At 37.2% G+C, this 15,215-nt stretch overlaps 1 protein-coding gene across 1 annotated transcript in view; it reads right to left on the bottom strand.

Annotated features, from left to right (window-relative positions):
• The window catches only part of LOC110854211 (protein piccolo), a 200,524-nt gene extending 198,197 nt beyond the window's left edge, over window positions 1–2,327 (bottom strand). The window contains exon 1 of the mRNA XM_035854739.1: window positions 1,235–2,327. The gene's annotated coding sequence lies outside the window, so the exon portion shown is untranslated. The remainder of the gene's footprint in view (window positions 1–1,234) is intronic.
• Between the last annotated feature and the right edge of the window lie 12,888 nt (window positions 2,328–15,215).

Genomic DNA, 15,215 nt, shown 5'->3' with positions numbered 1-15,215 from the left:
GGTAGTAATTTGTTTCTTCTCCGTAGTAAGTTTTTTATTACCATGACATTACTAAACGGTAATACCCGTTATTACCAGTGCTGGTAGAGTCATATACCTATGCACTCCCGACAGTAAGGATTTCATACCAGTTTTCTAAGAGTGTAGAGTCACATATATAGTCCGTTTGATAATACTTTTCTACCGGATTGGTAGCAGTTTGTTTCTTACCAACAAATTTTTCATAAACACAAAATTACTAAACCGTAATGCCCTTTATTACCGGTGCCGGTAGAGTCGCATGATACTTATATACTCCGATCGGTAATGATTTAATACCAGTTTTCTAAGAGTGCTTGAAATTAAATTCGTCAAATTTTACTACTACCTGAGACAGGTAGAGACAGCAGAGGTTTCATTCGATATCAATTTATTGCATCGATGATAACAAAGTTAATTTATTTGTTGAAACAAACCACCAAGTTCCGTGCCAAGTTTGAGACTCAGCAATTTTGCGAGAGTAGGGCGGAATGAGAATAATAATAAGAAAAGAAGACATGCTGGCAGGATTTGTAAAGGAGAAGGTTGGACATAGGAATACGACAGTAGTGGCCTTCGCTGGGATAAGGATTACTGCACGTAGAATTTAGAGAGAAGGCGCATTAGTGGAGAAAGTGGGAGAGAAAGGCTACAACTCATAAATCATGATCGACGCTGGTACAAAAGCCACAAAATTCTCATATTCCTCGCCGCGACCCGAGGGTTGGATTTCTCCGCTTTCTCCTGGTCCTTCCTACACTTTGAGATCTTCTACTTTCTCCTTGAAAATCTGGGCTTTATTTATGTGCAGTACGTCAGAATAAATCCGTATCGTATTGAAAAACTATCAGATTTTTGTCTGCTATTAATTTTTGTTAATAAGTGTGCAGTTAAAAAGTGACAATTTTGTTAGTTTAGTTTCGACAAGAGTTAAGTGTGTTAAATCGCTTTCACATTTTTTAAAATTTTCACCGCTTAACGAAAAATCTGGTGAAAAATTCTCATATTAGTCACGAGTTGGATTTCGCCTGCTTTCTCTTTTATGCTTTATTCCGAATATTTCTACTTTATCTTGGAATCCATGCTTTATTTCGTGTTTTTTACAGAATTGCAGTATGTCAAATACTAATCTGGACTAAAAAACTATCAGGTTTTAGTTTTCTATAAATTCCTGTGGATAAGTATGCCGTGAAGAAAATGCAAATTTTGTGCTTACCTTTTCCACAAATTAAGTTTGTCCCATCACTTTCACATTTTATAATTTTTAAACCCTTAACCATTCCAAAAATCCGCCATAATTAGTTTCTCGTACCTTTGTAAGTCTGACGGTGGTCAAATGAATAGTCGAATTGCCACCATCCTTTACTCTAAACATGTACTGCACGAATTTGATTATTCCTGCTTTCACTTAAGATTCAGACCTTGTCCGCAAATTGAATTCTGTAAAGAAAACCACAACGCTTCGGTGGCATAATAAGAACGTCCACAAAAACAATAGGAGGGAGAATTCTCTTCCTGGTTTTGTTTTTTGGTCGAGTGTGAGTAAATTGTAAACTTAGTCGGCCCACTTGTCAACAAGATTAAATATTTATGGGGTCTCTTGTTAGAGGATCAAGTCCCGAGAGGGGGAAATTATCCGGCATTTTTTTTCTTGTTTTGTTTTCACGACACTGAACTCAACGAGGTTAGAGTGCTAATAGTTTTTTCTCCGGTTTGACGTTAAATAAATTCAGACAGGTCAAGAGAGCGTAGAGAAAGTTGGAAGGATGGTGATAATTTTTGTCTCATTTTCTCCCTGGTGAAAGTAGTTCAAGGGTTTTAAAAATTTGTAGTTTTTAGGGCTGCTTTCACCACTTTTTTACGAAAAGTGTCAACTTTCACCCTGTAAAGTTCAGTTTATCTCAACTTTCACCGTGTTTTTTAACAAATTACCCCGGTGAAATTTCTAGGGGCTATTTTTTGAGAAGTTTTTTAGTTTTCACGTCTCACGTTTCACCACGTTTTTTACGAAAAGTGTCAACTTTCACCCTGTAACTTGCCAAAGTTCAGTTAAATTAACTTTCACTGTGTTCTTTAGTAAATTACCCCGGTGAAATTGCAAGGAGTTATTTTTTGAGAAACGGTTTTTAGTTTTCACGTCTGCTTTCACCAACAAAAAGTGTCAACTTTCACCCTGTAATATGTATCAACTTTCACCGTGTGTTCAGTAACTTATTAAAGTTCAGGCAGAATTTCTCGAAGAACAAAGTGCTGTCCCAGCCAGCTAGAGATTTGTTGAGGGAAGCTTTCGCAAAGGGAGGACCTTCTCAGTCGGCATGAAAACAAGGACTGAACTCTTTGGAGGAGAAAGGAGAGAAAGTGAGTCAAATCTGGTAGGCCTGGTCGGGAAATGTCGGTTGCACTGGACTGGACTTGTTTGCCGGATCGTCGGTGTGGATGTGGATGTTCTACTTTGGGGAGAAGAGGCTGAGGCTGAAATGCTTTAGCAAAGAGAGAAAGCGGAATTTGAGAGAAACTGCAAGAAGTGAAATTGGATATCTCGTATCGCGTTACCTTACATTACTTTCTCTCTCTCATGACTAGCACACTTTCACTAAATGTTAGTATTATTGGGAGTGATCACATGGTACGTTTCTTATCTGGAGGGTGAGAGAAAAAGGTTTTTCGAAATTTGAAAAAAAATTTTGAGAGTGGAGAAAGCTAAGGGAGATAAGTTGCCTAAAAATTTACGTGTTCGAAAGGGAATATTTTAAAAATATCCAAATTTGGAAACGTGACGATTTAGAATATTGAATCTTATTTTTAGTGACTTGTACGACTTAAATTTTTGAGAATGAGAAAAGTAAGGGAAATAAAGTATTTAAAAATTGAGACGGGTTTAAAAAAACTGATATTTTTAAGAAATCAAGCTTTCACCTTGGAAATTTGATTGATGGGTTGCTTATTTTCCGCGAATTCCACTGAATATTTTTACTCTGCATGCGGAGAAATCCGTTTTTCGAATTTTTGAAAAGTATAGAGAATAAAACATTTAAAAATTCGGATGTTTTTAAAAAATCTGATATTTTTATTAAGAAATCTAGCTTTCACCTTGGAAATTTCACGCGTTGCTTATTTTCGCGACTTTTATGGCACCGATTAGATTACAGAATTTGCACTGGATTTAAGATGGGTTCGCAGGATTGAAATAGATTGAAAATTATGCACCGTGATAGTCTAATAAATAGATGCAGCGTGTAAACCACCCTCGCCATCGCCATCAAAATCATTACCACGGCCACCACCACCACCATCACGAGTTCAATGATGATGACGATGATGATACATAATCGACTCGCAGTACAAGACTCTCCAGGCGCCGTGAAATTAATCAGATTCAAATTGATGGCTGCTGTGCATAGTAATTGCTTATGTCCGGCTGCCTCTGCTCCCTAGCACCATATTTACCATTGACGGGTTTGATGTGATACAGGGTTCCGTTTCTTACAAGTTTGCCATCGTTCTTGCATTAAAAAGCATACCTGTTCACATTCATTCATTTAATTGATTATGATGGTGAATGAATGATAGTGAATGAAAATGAATTTCCTGTGATTTGAGTGAAAATGACGGAAGGATTTCGTCATTTCAGATGAGTGACTGTGAATGAAAAGATTTCTCACTCATTCCATTTTCACCCTATGCTTAATGTATAAGTAAAAAATAGTAAGAAATGAAGTCTGATGAAGTGAAATGAAATAAATTTGAAAGAAAATGATTGAATGTGAATGAAAATCTTCAGTCAGAAATCGGGATGACTGACTTTTGAATGAAAACTAAATTTTTGACAAGGTATGCTAAAAAGCATGAAATGCAAGAAATGACGGTGCAAGAAAGTGCAAGAAATTGCGCCATCACATTTTCCCCGTTATTTCATGCAGGTGATTACTTTCACCCGAAACACTGGATTATGAGAGGAGTGAAAAAATAGAGTTTGATCTTTATCCAGCAAGTGAAAGTTGCTGTGAGTGGTATCGCAGGCTAAAGGTAACTTGGGCTCAAAGTAAGTAAGTAAAATTGTACGCCACGAACGAAATGTGGATTTGCCCCACCGGTGAAAGTTGGTGATCATGTTACACACGCATAAGTAACTTTTCTCTTTCTAGATTCGATCCGATTCTCACAATTCCGTCCGAATTTTGGTACACTGTTAAAAATCGGGTAGAGTCAGATATATTTTCTGTACTGGTATTGATTTGGTAATAAATTTCTACCGGATTGGTAGTAGTTTGTTTCTCCGTGGTAAATTTTTTACTACTACATTACTAAACAGTAATGTACATTATTACCAGTGCCGGTAGAGTTGTATACATATCTACTCCTATCAGTCAGCAATGATTTAATACCAGTTTTCTAAGAGTGTGAGTCACATATATACCCCGTTCTGGTATTGATTTGGTACTAAATTCTTACCCTATTGGTAGTAGTTTGTCTCTGCTTGGATAAATTTTCCATTACCGCAACATTACACTGTTAGGAAACTGGTATTGAATTATTACGAATTATTACTGGATGGAGTACATATATTATTCTACCGGCATCGGTATTATCGATCGTTACGACGTAGTAATTAGGTAGTAATGAAATCTGTACCAGTCAGAATCAAACTATAATCAATCCGGTAAGGAATATTACCAAATAAATACCAGCACGGAGTAAATATGGGACTTTACCGGATGCTGTAGTGTACTAAACGGTATTCCCAGTGCCGATAGAGTCATGCACTCCGGTCAGTAATGATTTAATACCAGTTTTTTAAGAGTGCCTCGCATCGATGTCGATGGGGATGATGTGCTAACGAGACGAGAAAGTAGTGTAAAGTAAGGTGAAAGCAACCCGTGACTCGGACGGCGGATCGACAGTTTGAGGAGGAAGGCGAGTGATTTTCCGTATTGGAAATCGCAGCAGGGTTTCCGATCTATGACCAGACCACCTCCGATACTCCCTCCACTGCCCGCATTACTTCCTCGATGGGTGGTTTCGTTGCGTTTTCTTCGGACGACGGGCAGGCACCTTTCACTTCACGGGGAAAGGATTTATCCTAACAAACACGGCACCCTCATAAATATCCAATCTGCTTAATGTGAAAATTCAAATGGCGTTATTTTCAGGTGGGAGGAAGGAATTGTGTGGAGGTGGGTGTCTATTTTGAGAATATGTATTTGTGGTATATTTATTTGCACCAGTAGGACGCCGGGAATAGAATAAATACGTTTGGGAGAAATAAAATATGGGGAATATGTAGGTAAAAAATTTTTGATTTTTTTTTTTTTTTTTTTTTTTGTGAAAATTTTGTTTTTGAATTTTGAGATAGATAGATTGCGTTCCATAATGCAATGAAATGTCAGAAACCAAGACGGTTTTTTACCTATTTTTGAATTACCAATTTCCAGTTTTTAGGATTTTTAATACACAATGTTTGTAAAATGGAATGATATCCAAATTGGGCTTCCATTTTGAGAATGTTTGTGGTATTTTTTTTTTTCGTTTGTTTTTATTTTTGTAATTTTTTTGTACCAGTGGGACGCCTGGAAGGATAAATGTGGTTGGTAGAAATAAAATAGGGGGAATATATAGGTGGGAAATTTGCGAAGTTTTTTTGCAAATTTTTGGATAGATTTTGTTCCACAATGGAATGAAATGCTAAGAATTAAGCAGTTTTTCACCTATTTTTTAATTATGCGCAGTTTTGTAGATTTTTGTTTGTACGATATGTTTGCAAAATAGGGAGGATGTATAGGTAAATAAATTGAGTTTCTATTTTGAGAATATTTTTGCCATATTTTTTGCACTATGGGACGCCTAAAAGGGAATAAATGTGTTTGGGATAAATAAAATAGGGAGACTGTGTAGGTAGGAAATTCGTGAGAATTTTTGTTGCAAATTTTCGTATAGATAAATTATGTTCCAGAATGAAATGAAGTGTCAAAAACTAAAACGATTTTTTTATCAATTTTTGAATATGCCAAGTTTTTAAGTTTTGTATACGATATGTTTGTGAAGTAGGGAGGACTAACAAATTTTTTTGTATGCTATATTTAAAAAATTGAAAATAAGCAATTAACAAATTTTACAATTTTTTGCGAATTTTTATCACTTGCGATATTTTTTTTGTACGATATAAGAATTAGAGGATATATGTGCAGCAAATTTTGAAATTTCTCTGGAAATTTTTACACTAACGATTTTTGTCTTTTTTTACAATGATACGTCAAACAAATGCTTGACCTGCAAGTACGATATGAAAAAAGTATGTAGCAATTCTGTGTAGTTTCAACATTTTTTTGCGATTTATTTTACACTTGCTCCGCAATAAAACGTCAAAAAGTGACACTGACTGAGATATTTTGACGTTTTTCAGTTGTTCCCAAGATTTTTTACGGAAATATATTTGAGCATCGACAATGGGTTGAAGGAGACCTTGATATCTATCGAACATCATTTAACTTTCTGGGCTGCCAAGAAGCTGACCAGATCCGTGACGTTGACAAGTCACCCCGGGAGTAAATTGAGATCCGCTTTTCCGGCCTTTCTCCTTCATGGGCGGAATGATAATCCGAATTCCGATTGCCTACTGCACCGTTAGAAATCTGGTATGGTCAGGCAGCTATTGGTTGATCGGTATTAAAGGTGGTACCGCTTGGTATTAAAATTATACCGGTCCGTAAAAAATTCCGATCGATAAGGTAAAACTTATGGTAAACCCCGTAGCATATATTACTGCTTGGTGTTATGTTAATACTGGATTTGTACACTGTTGGAAATCTGGTATAGCTATGCAGCATTTGATTCCTCAGGGTTCAAGTTGCCACCACTTGGTAATAAAATTCTACCGGACGGTAAAAATTTTGCTATCGATATGGTATAAACCTTTAACACCGAGCTATTACTATAGGGTATCAACAACACTTTTGTAGTTGGAAAACTGGTATTAAATCATTACCGACCGGAGTATATATGTGACTCTATCGGTACTGGTATTAACGGGAATAACCGTTCGGTAATGTTGTGATAATGACAAATTTACCACTCAGGAACACGTTACTACCAATCGGGTAGGAGATTATTACCAAATCAATACCAGCACATGTTATTACAAGATTTTTAACGATGTAGAATCACACCTGAATATCTTCCTTGGTATTATTTTAACACCGGATTTCTAAGAGTGTGGTCAATGACAAGGATATTATTGGTCCACTTTCTCCTCAATCTCAACCTGAGACATAAGCTCGCTTCTTCTTCTTCTTCTTCGAGGAGAAAGCAGAATCCAGCCAGATAAAGCAAAGAGAAAGTGAAGATGACGCATTATTTTCATGATTTTCGTCGACAGTTACATTCATACGCTGCACGCGTTTTTTTAGTGGAGGGAGTGTTGTGGGTCATCGCAGTGGGTGGGTATGTGGGCGAATGGGTGGGTGTTTTAATAATATGACGGCAGAGATGCTTAATTACATGGTGGCAATGTAATTACATCATCAAGTTAGTGTATTTTTGTCGCTGGTAAACTATAAAATTCTCGCGAAATCGCACCTCTTCCCGATCAGCACGTGTTGAAACATTGCACAAAATTGGTCATGTTAGAAGTACGCCGTATGCGAGATTTGGTAAAAAATTGTCGGTTTACCCACTAGCCAAGTTTTGAAAAATTGTTTGCACGTGTTCAGAACCATGTTGGACTGACTGCAGTATATACAGAAGAATTTGTATAAATTTTATTATTCAGGTGAAAAATAAATTATTTTTAATATTTTAGGTTTCGATTATTGCGTAAGTTTTTTTCTTATGTTAAAAACTAAGATGGAACTGCCTACTAATTTTGTCCAAATAATTTCATATTTATCAAAGTGAATGGTGGGTATGAAATGTGAGGAAATGAACTGTGAGGTATGAATAAGCGTGGGGATGAAATGTGAGATTGTTTGGCCCATAACTTGGCGAGGTAGACAAAAAGTTTCGTTCGCACCAAGTCAAATGTTAATCGGGCATAGTTTCCGAAAAAAATTGTCAATGATTCCTTAAAATTATGGAGGCTACAACTTGCAACGGTCAATTTGAGCCTCGTCTACAAGATCATTTGTCGCGTTGGGTGACAATTCGCCGAGAAATTATGTAGCAAAATATTTTTAACGGTTTCCTGTACAAACAAATTATTTTTCAGAAATTGGTTATCTTTAGGATGTGATGACTACCTCAGATTTATTTGCCGGCAGTGGACAAACCATGGCCATTTCACCGTTCGTGTACCACACCATAACTCGTTTATCGGGTAAATCCTGCTCAAAAAATTCTCAAACCTTCTCGCACCCCACTCTTCCTCTCCTCGTCTGGTGGTAGATAAAACAGAGAAAAGGGAACAAGGACGAGCCACCAAAGCAAGTAAAGCCAAAGCCGAGTGAAAACAGTGAAATGGTGAAAAGAAAATATCTGCTCGAGAAGTTGATGGAACGGAGCGAGAGAGAAAGCAGACTGAATTCGCGTCTTTTATTTTGTAAGCGACTGAGTGAGTGACTGAGTGAGTGAAGAGCTCATGTTTACGCTTCACTAGACGGGATTGCAATTGAGAATCTGCCGGATTCCCAGTCCTCGTCCCAGACCAAACTGTATTTACAGTAGACAACAAATCGGCAAAACGCAGGGAACAAAAGGGTGAAAGTAGTACGTCAAAATGAATGTCGTATTGTTTTTGCCTGGTTAAAATCTGTTAAAATTGAGACGTCTGACGTATGTTAGACCTTTGTAACCTTTGAGCTGGTTTTCAAAAGTCACTGAGCTGTTATGTAGGTCAAAATTGGTATCATATTCGTGTCCAGTGTTTAAAATCTTAAAATTGAGATGTCGGACATGTCTTTGACATTTGTATCCAAATTAAAATTTCGTGAAATTTTTGCGATCTATTTGTAAATTTTGAGGTCAAGACGGAGGTCACGACTCAATTCGGGGTTAAATTTCCAGCTCAACTGACATATAATTTGGCTCTTACAGTCAATGGAAAAAGTATTGGCAACACCCACGCAAGCTAAATAAAATTGGTTATAACTTTGGCATGCGTTATCAAATTGGCATGAAACTTTGAACACATTTGATAAATCTAATGTAGTGTTCGATTATAATCGTGTTTCCGATTTAAATCTAGTAAACATAACGCAATCCAAATTTTGACCCTAACTAGTCAGGTACGAACCTGCAAAAAGTATTGGCAACATCCCAGGAGACAAAAACACGACTCTTTGCGACTTCGCAACGAAATTCAACAGCGAGTCGTTGCGAATCGCTAGCGAATCGACGTCGAAAATAGAGCTACATGACCGCCGACTCTTTGCGAAAGAGCAGCGAATTCGCGACTTACGCGACGACTCCGCGCTCCTCGTTGCGATTTCGAGGCGAGGTTTCGTCATGAATTCGATGCGATCTCGCTGCTAACCCGTTACGAATTTCTCGTTACACATTTTTTATGGCCAATTTAAAATATATTTATTAATGGTAACACCAGGAGAACACACTTAAGTATCACATTGAAATAGTTATTGAAATAGTTATTTTTAAGGAGTGTCACTGTCCAACTGTTGTATTCTCGGGCTGTGAAGGTGTGAAGCTGGGCGCAGCTTTCCTATTAATAGGAAAAAACACATTTAGTATAATTTATCAACACATTTTTCACCATGCTCTCTGCTTAATGAGAATCACTTACATTTTCTTCATATATCTATCAGCTGCCCTCTTCAAAATTTTTGGGAAGGCTTCATCAATAGATTTTCTTGTAAAAGGCATGGCACAAGCTTTAGTTGATAGACTTTCTGAAATACACAATTGTCCCGATTAAGGTTTCTTACATACATGAACATAAATACTGAAACAAGGATTTACCAAATATAGCTTGATTAAGTTGAGGATAAATTAAAAATGATTTTTCCCACTTCGTCCCTGGTAACTGGGTCGCGAAAGTAATTCATCCGAACATAAGTATCTTGCCATTAATTCCAAGCACTCTTCTAAGTTATCTCCTCCACATCCCAAAAACACATTATTCTGTATGGAAATAAAAAAATTACAACTTTGAACTTTTGGAGATTAAAGAAATAACAAATACATAGTTCAAGTAAATACCAAACTATCCAGGGTAGCCAGGGTCCGAAGAGGAAAAAATTGCTCAGGGAATGAAAATAATAGATCTTCTATTTCAGGGAGGTCGTTGCCGCGAGTGTTCAGCAAATTAAGGATGTTATTCAGCCGACGTCCGTGTTCATTTTGGGTCACCGTTGAGCCAAAATTTCTCTCATAATTTCTACAATAGTGCACAGAATATATATTACAAAAGCCTTGATTATCAATCATAAAGCTTAAAATTCTTAGCCGTGCAGTATTTAATACTATTATTACTACCAGGGATACTATTTGTAGTACTCGGTGTGATGCCTTGGGTCTGTCCTTCTGGCGACACCAAGATTAAATTGCCATCATATCCAGTAGGTCGTCCCTTCGTTATCATTGTCTTGTCCCAACGCCGAAATAATTTATGGAAGATTAGTAGTTGGGGGAACTGATAAAATAGCTGGCAGCGTGGACGAGGACATTTTACTTCTAGTGCCGCTGTGGATCTCAGAATCACTTAACTTGTTGCAAGTTATCGCCCTTGGAAGTTTCTCCGCTGCTGTTGCCTCGTAGGACTCTGCAACGTATTCGTGTTTTAATCGAGGAGAGTAATTACCAAACTAGCGTGTAAAATTAAGTTTAAGCTATACTTGCCAAAATATTTCAGTACCGCTGCTTCATATACTGCCCAGTGATTTAATGGTGCACCGCTTCTCTTTTTTATTTTCTTCACCCCTTTCTCTCCTGTTGGTGGAAACTGGCAATGTGTCGCCTGGTAGTTCAGCCAGCTCGTTGGAACAATTTCCACCGTGTCGTCGGAAGGAAAGTGGACAATGGCATGGGTTGAATTTGACTGGTCCATTTTCAATCCGAGTGAATTAATGGGAATACTACAAATCTCCGAATTTTACTGAGGGGAACACACACACATTTATGGGCCACTTCGGAAATTGGGACGCAAAGTTCAATGGCGTCTAATTTCTTTAAGTTCACTCTGAAAACTAAAACATAATTGGAGTCATAAGGATACTCAAAATATTTTCTGGGAGAGGGCACAATTTCCAGTAAGATATATTGCATCTGATTCGTTCACAATTTTGCTAACGACCAAGATTTTTTCACATTTAAGGAGCACAATATTATTGGTTAACTTTACACTGATTTTGCATTTTTTTAAGTTAATTTCTTTAGCATGGTAATTTAAACTTGCAGAAATGTTACTCGCGGAATTTGAAGTTTCTAAAATAAAATTTTGTTCGGATAGTCTTTTATGATGGAGAGGAAACTTTGAACTTTTAATTAAACTTTAATTTGCCCGATGTAATTCTCAAAACTAAATGCGCTGAACTGGCCTAACGATCCGTGATTTTTTACGTCTGCCGCCAGAATTAATCCGTATACATTGTAAGACACGTTCTCTCGCCCGTATAATTCTGATGCTGGAGGCGAAGCGAAGTCGTTGTGATTTCGCTAAGAAATCGCTGCTCGATTGGTTGACTTAATTGTTGCTCGGAAGTCGCTGAGAATTCGCTCCGAATTCGAGGAGCTTTTTCTCTCATCGAAAATACAGCGAATTTTTCTTCACGAATTCGTAGCGAAAGTTCGTAGGTCTTTCGCTGTTACTTATTTCGCTGCGATTTCGGGCAGAGTTCTACGTGAAGTAGTCCTCGAAATCGTGGCGAATCTTCGATGCAGCGAATTCGCTCTCAATTCGCTGTGTTCGCAGAGATTTCGACCATCGAATTGTTTACTGGGATGTGGCTAAATTAGTTACTCGACACAATTTTCTTAACCATCTTCCACATTTCCTTACGTAAGGTAATTAGGTGACAAAATATAACGTTAGCGACATTTTAAGTCTACAGTTGTGTTGTCTGGAGCCAAAATGGCGGCACTAAACCAGCTGTATTTGTCGCGGCGAGAAATATTCATGCCTCTTCCATAAAAATGCTTTGTTATCGAAAAATCAAAGAGAAAACATACTTTTCCATATTCACTATTGAAAACGTAGCAAAGAAATATAAAATGAAGATCTCAGTTTCTACTTTTCGACGATGCGGAGGAAAAAGGTCACCTACGCCCAAAATCTACTGATGAATCAAGCAACAAATCACTCGAGATGGGAAGATTTTAGCCCCCAAATCCATGTTGAATTGCAGTACCAACTGTGGGGCAAACATATCATTCAATTTGGTGTTCACTAAAAAATTATGCCTTGGGGTTTCAGGCTCCAGTAGCCCGACCGACGAGAGAGTCCCCAAAGCGAACCACCTCAATAAATTGGAATGGGCTAAATATAAGCCTCAATTGACTTCCAATGAATGAAATAAAGTCTACTGGTCTGACATAGGCATATTTTACTTATTAGGAGCTCATTAATTGGTTCAAGTCTGGCGGATGCCATAAAAGGCTCAGAAATACGAAAACGTTCGTATGGCAGTTTAACACATAGGAGGATCGATTATGGTTTGGGGTTAAATGACTAGGTGGCGGCGTGTTTATCTGGTCATTATCGACAAAATCATGACCAGGGAGGTCTAATTAATCATTCCAAACGATAATTTGAAATTATTTGATAAAAACCTGACCTGAGGAGGAATTTTATATTCCAAAAATGCAGTGACTCAAAACAGCTACCCCAATTAACGATGCAAGTTTTTGGAGATCGAAAAGGTTACGCTTCTTTCGTTGGCTGCACAGTCTCCTGATGTCATTCTGATTGTTTGGGCTGCGAAAAGAGAGACCGGTAGGAAACCACTCGACGAAAAACGAGCTTGTCAAAAGTTCGAAACAAGTGTGGCCAACCATATAAAAAAACGTTATAAAGAACCTTGTCGAATAAATTCCACGACCTATTTCTGCTCTTATTGGGTCGAGGGGAGGTGCCACGCAATACTAGAAGCACTTTGTCGCAGTAAAATTGGCGTTTCGTTGCTCTATAATTTTTTAAGTTAGAGGGTGCCAATACTTTTTGCGGGTTAATTTTGCAAATTTTCCAGCAAATTATTTAAAAACTGCGTTAATATAATTTTGAGCAGTAAAACATGATTATAATCGAAAACAACATTAAATTAACTAAATGCGTACAAATTTTCATGCTAATTTGATAATGCATGCCAAAGTTATAGCCAATTTTATTTAGCTTGCGTGGGTGTTGCCAATACTTGTTCCATCGACTGTACGTGACCTTTTTTGACCTTTTTAGACCTTAAAGGATGTGAAATATGATGCTCAAATTCTAATGAGGTCTTTCTCTTGTCGTTAGGAACTAATTTCAAAATGTCAAGTCTTTATCTCATCGCCGGACAGAGAGACGGACAGACATAACGATCTCATAAAGGGGTTTGACCCCTTCCCAGCAAAGTATCCAATCCACCAGACGGACTTTGTAAGTAAAGTAAAAGTAAAAGTAAAATGCAGCAGCGGATTGAGTCAGTTAAGTTTTATTCCGTTAGACTTAACTTGCTTGGAGATTTTGGGACGAGGAATTCGTCGAATGAAGATGATGATGATGATGGAGAAGAGAAGAGGAGAAGGTCGAAATTTGAAGAGAGATTGGAAATTGATTGATTTTGATGGTGGAGAAAAAGAGAAAGCAAAAGCGAAAGAGAAGGGGAGAAAATAGCCAATTATTATGGTATTGTGGTGTACGCCTTATTTTCGCAAGCGTGATTAGACCATCGGTCGGTTGAGGAGGATAAGAAAATTTTACATTATTTAACCGGTTACATAACAAAACTTCAATTTTTCAAAAAGGACAAGTATTAGTTATGACTTTTACGTAATAAATTCGACAGATTTGGTGGACTTAAGTCACATAAATTCTTAAAAGTCTGGTAGAGTCATCAGTATTTACATACACCGTACTGGTATTGATTTTGGTGATAACTTCCTACCGGCGTTGGTAGTAGTTTGTTTCTGAGGGGTAAATTTTTCATATCCACAATACCACATGCATACTAATCGGTAATGGCCATTGTTTTACCAGTTAGAGTAATATATGTACTCGGGTCAGTAATGATTTAAGACCAGTTTTCCAGGAAGGAGTGAACCATAACGGTTTACTTACACTCAAAATAAGGTAGTAATGAATCATTACCATGCGGAATCACTATGTGTCTCTACTACGTCGGTTACGATTTGTCGTAGAAATGGTCATAATAAGTTCAGGGAAATTCAAATTCATTACCAAATATTAAGGAAGTGAATACCATTATGTATTAAATTTAAATTTCCCTGAATTTATTATTACCATTTTTACGACAAATAATAACTGACGTGGTAGAGACACATAGTGACTCCGCATGGTAATGATTCATTACTACCTTATTTTGACTGTACGAGTACATGATAAAGTTTCAAACAGTTACAAGCTCTCAAATTACGAAGCAATATGTAAGATCGTAACGGGAGACGTGTACTTTAAAAATGGCAAAATTAAACTCCATATTGTCAGCGAAGTATTGGCGTGGTGTTGCTCTTAATTTAAGTTGCTCATAATTTCGGTGTAAATCACATTTTACAATAATATGTACATGATTACGTAAAGTATGTAAGTATCCAGTTGTGAGAATTATGCACAAGTCGTGCTTGGCATCATAATTTTTAGTTGCATTTGTATATTACAAAAATTGAAATTACAAACGGTCGTTAAACGTATACGAAATAAATTATACGAAATACATTATTAATCTTCAATTATACGGAACAAATTCAGTATTTCGGACAAAACATAAAAACTTACAATCAAAACCGAATTAAAAATGTGTTATGCCAAATATGTAAATGAAAAATCTTCAATAGAATGAAATTCCAACGAAAATTGCCAATTTGAGTGTGGCCATTCAATCTTCAGAGGTATGATTTCCGTGCAAAAATGTAACAACAAAACCGCGTCGAAAATGTGTGCCAATAAATGAAAAATCTTCAATTTTCGGGATAAAAATCAGAAAATTGGGTATGGCTAGCATTCCATCAAACTGCTCTATGTACACAGGAAGGCTTGGCACGGGCAGAAATATATTGTCGGAAGAGGAAGGAGAAGAAAGCATGATTAAACTGTGGAC

This window comes from Folsomia candida, unplaced genomic scaffold (genome assembly GCF_002217175.1).
Source record: "Folsomia candida strain VU population unplaced genomic scaffold, ASM221717v1 Fcan01_Sc009, whole genome shotgun sequence".
In the NCBI taxonomy this organism is placed as follows: Eukaryota; Metazoa; Arthropoda; class Collembola; order Entomobryomorpha; family Isotomidae; genus Folsomia; species Folsomia candida.
This window is presented reverse-complemented; position numbering and strand designations above follow the sequence as displayed.